Source organism: Lampetra fluviatilis, chromosome 1 (assembly GCF_964198595.1).
Source record: "Lampetra fluviatilis chromosome 1, kcLamFluv1.1, whole genome shotgun sequence".
Classification (NCBI taxonomy): Eukaryota; Metazoa; Chordata; class Hyperoartia; order Petromyzontiformes; family Petromyzontidae; genus Lampetra; species Lampetra fluviatilis.
The window spans coordinates 252501-258034 of NC_136275.1; positions in this window are offsets into that span (position 1 = coordinate 252501).

Here is a 5534-nt window from a genome sequence, read left to right on the forward strand (position 1 = left end):
GTGACACACGTAGATGTGACACACGTAGATTTGACACACGTAGATGTAACACACGTAGATGTGACACACGTAGATGTGACACACGTAGATGTGACACACGTAGATGTGACACACGTAGATGTGACACACGTAGATTTGACACACGTAGATGTGACACACGTAGATGTGACACACGTAGATGTGACACACGTAGATTTAACACACGTAGATGTGACACACGTAGATGTGACACACGTAGATGTGACACACGTAGATGTGACACACGTAGATTTAACACACGTAGATGTAACACACGTAGATGTGACACACGTAGATGTGACACACGTAGATGTGACACACGTAGATTTGACACACGTAGATGTGACACACGTAGATGTGACACACGTAGATGTGACACACGTAGATGTGACACACGTAGATTTAACACACGTAGATGTAACACACGTAGATGTGACACACGTAGATGTGACACACGTAGATGTGACACACGTAGATTTGACACACGTAGATGTAACACACGTAGATGTGACACACGTAGATGTGACACACGTAGATGTGACACACGTAGATTTGACACACGTAGATGTAACACACGTAGATGTGACACACGTAGATGTGACACACGTAGATGTGACACACGTAGATGTGACACACGTAGATTTAACAACACGTAGATGTAACACACGTAGATGTAACACACGTAGATGTAACACACGTAGATGTAACACACGTAGATGTAACACACGTAGATGTAACACACGTAGATGTAACAACAGCACCATGAAGCTGTCGCTGTGACGTGAAGTCGCTCACGTTGACGAGGGGGTCACGTGGCTCGAGCGGGTCGAGGCGGAGGGATACGAGGGGCGACTGACGACAACAACCGCCGCTGGGCAGCAGAGGACTGTGCCCCTGCGCCGCCCCAAGTAGTCCCTGCGGCACTACTTCCTCGCGAGCGGCCGGCAACTTCGAGGCGCCGCGGGCTGCGCGCGCCACGAGGAGGCGGAGTCGGAGCTGGACACGTGACGACCACGTCACCGCATCGCCACAGACGCGAGTCTGGTTGCCGTGGTTACCGGTCACCCACGTAACGCGCCACGCCCGCGGTTGCCGTGGTGACGGGAGGGTGGCCGGTGTCGCGCGAGGGCGGCCACGTGACCTCGGAAACCCCCCGATGGGTCCGAGATAGACAGCGCGTGTCTGTGTGTAGATAGACAGCATGTGTGTGTGACAGGGTGTGTGTGACAGGGAGTGTGTGTGTGATAGACAGGGTGTGTGTGTGTAGATAGACAGCGCGTGTGTGTGACAGGGTGTGTGTGTGACAGGGAGTGTGTGTGTGTGATAGACAGGGTGTGTGTGTGTAGATAGACAGCGTGTGTGTGACAGGGTGTGTGTGTGACAGGGTGTGTGTGTGACAGGGAGTGTGTGTGACAGGGAGTGTGTGTGTGTGATAGACAGGGTGTGTGTGTGTAGATAGACAGCGTGTGTGTGACAGGGTGTGTGTGTGTGACAGGGTGTGTGTGATAGACAGGGTGTGTGTGTAGATAGACAGCATGTGTGTGTGTGTGACAGGGTGTGTGTGTGACAGTGAGTGTGTGATAGACAGGGTGTGTGTGTGTAGATAGACAGCGTGTGTGTGACAGGGTGTGTGTGTGTGACAGGGTGTGTGTGATAGACAGGGTGTGTGTGTGTAGATAGACAGCGTGTGTGTGACAGGGTGTGTGTGTGTGACAGGGTGTGTGTGATAGACAGCGTGTGTGTGACAGGGGGTGTGTGTGTGTCATGGCCTGCGAGCAGCCACCACAACTCCGCCATACGGGAGGAAGTGGAGCTGATTGGACTTGGCGATGTCTGATATCAGACATCGCGTACGGTGCGAAAGAAGTTCAACAAACATCAACGTCGGTGTCTGTGGAGGCAGTCGCCCTCCAACAACAACGGAGGGCAGAGGAGCGACGCTCACAACAACGAGCGGAGCGCCGGGTGGCTAAAACGCAGCAAGTTGGCACAGTAGGGGGCACGGGTGGTGCATCTGCCAGGCATCTCAGTCGACCCGTGGAACCTGCTGGGTCTGTCACGTGACCTCCTGCCAACACGTCACGTGATGTCACAGCGCCTCTCCCCTGGCTCAAGCGCCGTGGAAGCGTCACCGTCATTTAGTGGCAGACGGCAGCTGCTGTTGTTGTTGTTTTACACAAACATCAGCTTCATCCATTCCGCATCTGGGCGAAGCAGAACTGAGAGCTTTTTGTCCCAGACCTCGCTTCGATCTTACCAAGAAAGGGAACAACTCCAAGCGAAGTGTTCGCCATCTGAGCTCTGAAACCAACCTTCCCCGTACTCGCATTGTGGTGGGAGATTTAGTCAGAAACACACGTGTAAAGTTGACTGCTATACAGGTTCAACACGGCTGTACACAAACAGGTAAACACACGGCGATATAAACACGCTGTCTCACAACATAATAGTGACTTGTAATAGGCATCGAAGAATTGGTGTTACCCTTTCTGGCAATGACACAGGAGGCGTTAGGAAGTTAAAACACCAAACAGAAACATTTTGCAGAGACAATCATCATAATCCTACCAGAGCGTGACTGTGTTTGCATGATCACCACACGTACTCTGTGTGTGGTTAATGCAGACACGATTCCTTGCTAAAGGTTGTGTTTGGTGTTTTAGCTTCTCTACACCTCCTGTGTTATTGCCAGAAAGGGTAACACCAATGATATATGTTGATACTGGCAAGAAAGCTGCCACGTTGTACTAGGCAGAGCAAGTCTCCCGGCTGCATTGTGTTGACTCGCCTCTAAAGCGTGACACCAGCAAGACGCGAGACTGGCAAGACGTGACCCAGAGTGCACTGCGGCAGCGAGCGGCACGTGCCCAGCGCCGTGAGGTTCAACAGCCTCGTCGACTCCAACTGGGCAGCGCTCTCTGCACGAGGGTGGCCGCGCTCGGCCCAGATGCTGCCCTCACCGCGTCCATCAGAGGAGACCTGCCCAGCAACAGCCACTCGGAGCACTTTGTCTACCCACGCCTGGGGGGAACAAGTTGCTTGGTAATTAATTCTAGATTTGAAGCTTTCGTGACTGCAAGGATTCATATTCTTAGGTTTTTTTCGGTAAAGTCACGTAGGTAAAAAATTTAAATTAATAAAAGTAAAATAAAAATCACGACGTTTTGGAGGCAACACAAGCTTCCGTCTTCAGGGGGAACCGTCACAGCACGATAGCTGTATCAAGTGAGAGAAATTCCAAGAAAACAGTCCTTGTATATATACTGGTTGAGGGTGGAACAAGTTGCTTGGTAATTCTGCGTTGGAAGCGGAGCACGAGTGCAGTGAACAGGGCAACGTGAAGAACAGCGCCTCCAAACGAGACGCGTGCACGGCAATAGGCGATGCTTCGTGCAGTCTCCGCTTAGATAACAAACAACACGCGCGTCTGGAGGCCTGGCCACGCTCTCGTGGTCATGGCGGGTGTTCGGCCCCACGTGACCCCACCACGTGGGTTCAGGTATCGCCACACCACGTGGTGGCCACGTCACAGCGTGAACTCGGCTGGCCGCTGCCTGGCGCCCCAGCGGCGCAGCTCACTCGTAGCGCAGCTCGCGACGCCAATGTTCACACTCGGCACGCGGAGTCATCGATGGCGCAACATGGTGACACTTGCGCCTCGCAGCAGGACGGAGCGGGGCTCGAGTTCCCAACCTGGAGACTGACGAAGAGACGGGAGGGAGAGACAGAAGGAGCACAGCGCCAGGGAGAGGGATGCTCGGAACGACACTGAGACACGAGAGGGGCACTCCACGCGTCAGGCGACGCAGCAGCAGGTCGAACGAGGACAAGACGAGTTCAACTATTTTTAGTTATTTGGGAGGCGTTCAAGCCCCTGCAGTCCAATTTGACTGACGATCAAAGATGATATTCGAGCAAGTGGCGTTCCAGTGCGAGGTGTGCCGCACGTGCAGCTGCACAGAGGGCGGGTTTGTCTCGCGCTCAACAACAACGACGACGACAGCGCCGCCGAGTGTGTCAAGAGGCGACGCGTTCTGCCAGTCCTGCCGGCTGGACGGTGTCCAGTGTGAATGTCTGAGGGCGCCTTCTCTCGTGTCCTGGTCCCATTCCCAGCAGAGATGGAAGCAGGCCACGGCCAAGACGCGTCCCTGGGGCTTGCGAGACGCCGGCCAAGTGGCGAGCCACGGGGCACGTCTGGCACGCCGAGCTGGCGACGCGTTGGGCAAATGTATCACCAAGAAGGAAACACGCAAAGTCTCCTTCGTAGACCCGTCCCTACACGAACACCACCCGTCACGTGCATAATGCCAGCGGCATTGATCCAAGACGAGGAAGAAGCTCTGAAGCGGAGTTGACATACAGCGAGTGTCTCGCCAGCAAGTCACGCTGACTTGCATCAACGATGGTGAACTGGCGATCTTGCAGGCAAGGGCCCTCTCTGTACCACGTAGGTCGCAGTGCATCGCTAAATCACGAACACCACAAAGAGTCGCTTGAGTGGGCAATGGGCCTCGCTTCCCTGCGGCACTGTCACCGTGGACACAGCGACAGCAGCATTCTAGAATTGTGCTTGAATACAAATTAGATTATGCGCACATTGATGGTCTGTCACTCAATACCTATGAAAATGTATCACTATTCAAGTGTCCACATGAAACTATTCTTCTGTAAACATTAAAAACAAGGGATTGAGAGAAGATGTTGGGCAACTGGGCGCTGTGGTGGAGAGATGTTAACTCCCTCGCCTGGTGATAAGGAGGTCGTGGGCTCCATCCCGACACTGACGCCTGCTGCTGCTGCTGTATATGTGGAGTTTGTGTGTCTCTCTCCCCGTGGTCGCGTGGATTCTCCCCCGGGTCCTCCTGTTTCCCCTCCACGTTAAGAAACTCGTGTTACAAACACGCGCTCAGAGTATGTGGCTACTGCTACAATTCTCTACACGAGACGCTACCTCGTTGGGCTATCACTTGTGGCCAGGTCGCTTCTGAAAAAGAGCTCTAGAGCTCAGTGAGCCTTACTTGTTGAAATAAAAAGTTTACTTCAACTTTTACCTGTGTTAAGTTGTTATTTGTCCACCACAAGCAACGCAGAATCGTCGCACAACGTCGTGCTACGGGACGAACTTGGGGATTTCCAAAGGCGGGGCCACGGGTGGGCTGCTGTGAATAGAAAGACGCGGGCTGCGAGTCACGTGTGGGTGGTGGGGTCACGTGTGGGTGGTGGTGGGGTCACGTGTGGGTGGTGGTGGGGTCACGTGTGGGTGGTGGGGTCACGTGTGGGTGGTGGTGGGGTCACGTGTGGGTGGTGGTGGGGTCACGTGTGGGTGGTGGTGGGGTCACGTGTGGGTGGTGGGGTCACGTGTGGGTGGTGGGGTCACGTGTGGGTGGTGGGGTCACGTGTGGGTGGTGGTGGGGTCACGTGTGGGTGGTGGTGGGGTCACGTGTGGGTGGTGGGAGTCACGTGTGGGTGGTGGTGGGGTCACGTGTGGGTGGTGGGGTCACGTGTGGGTGGTGGGG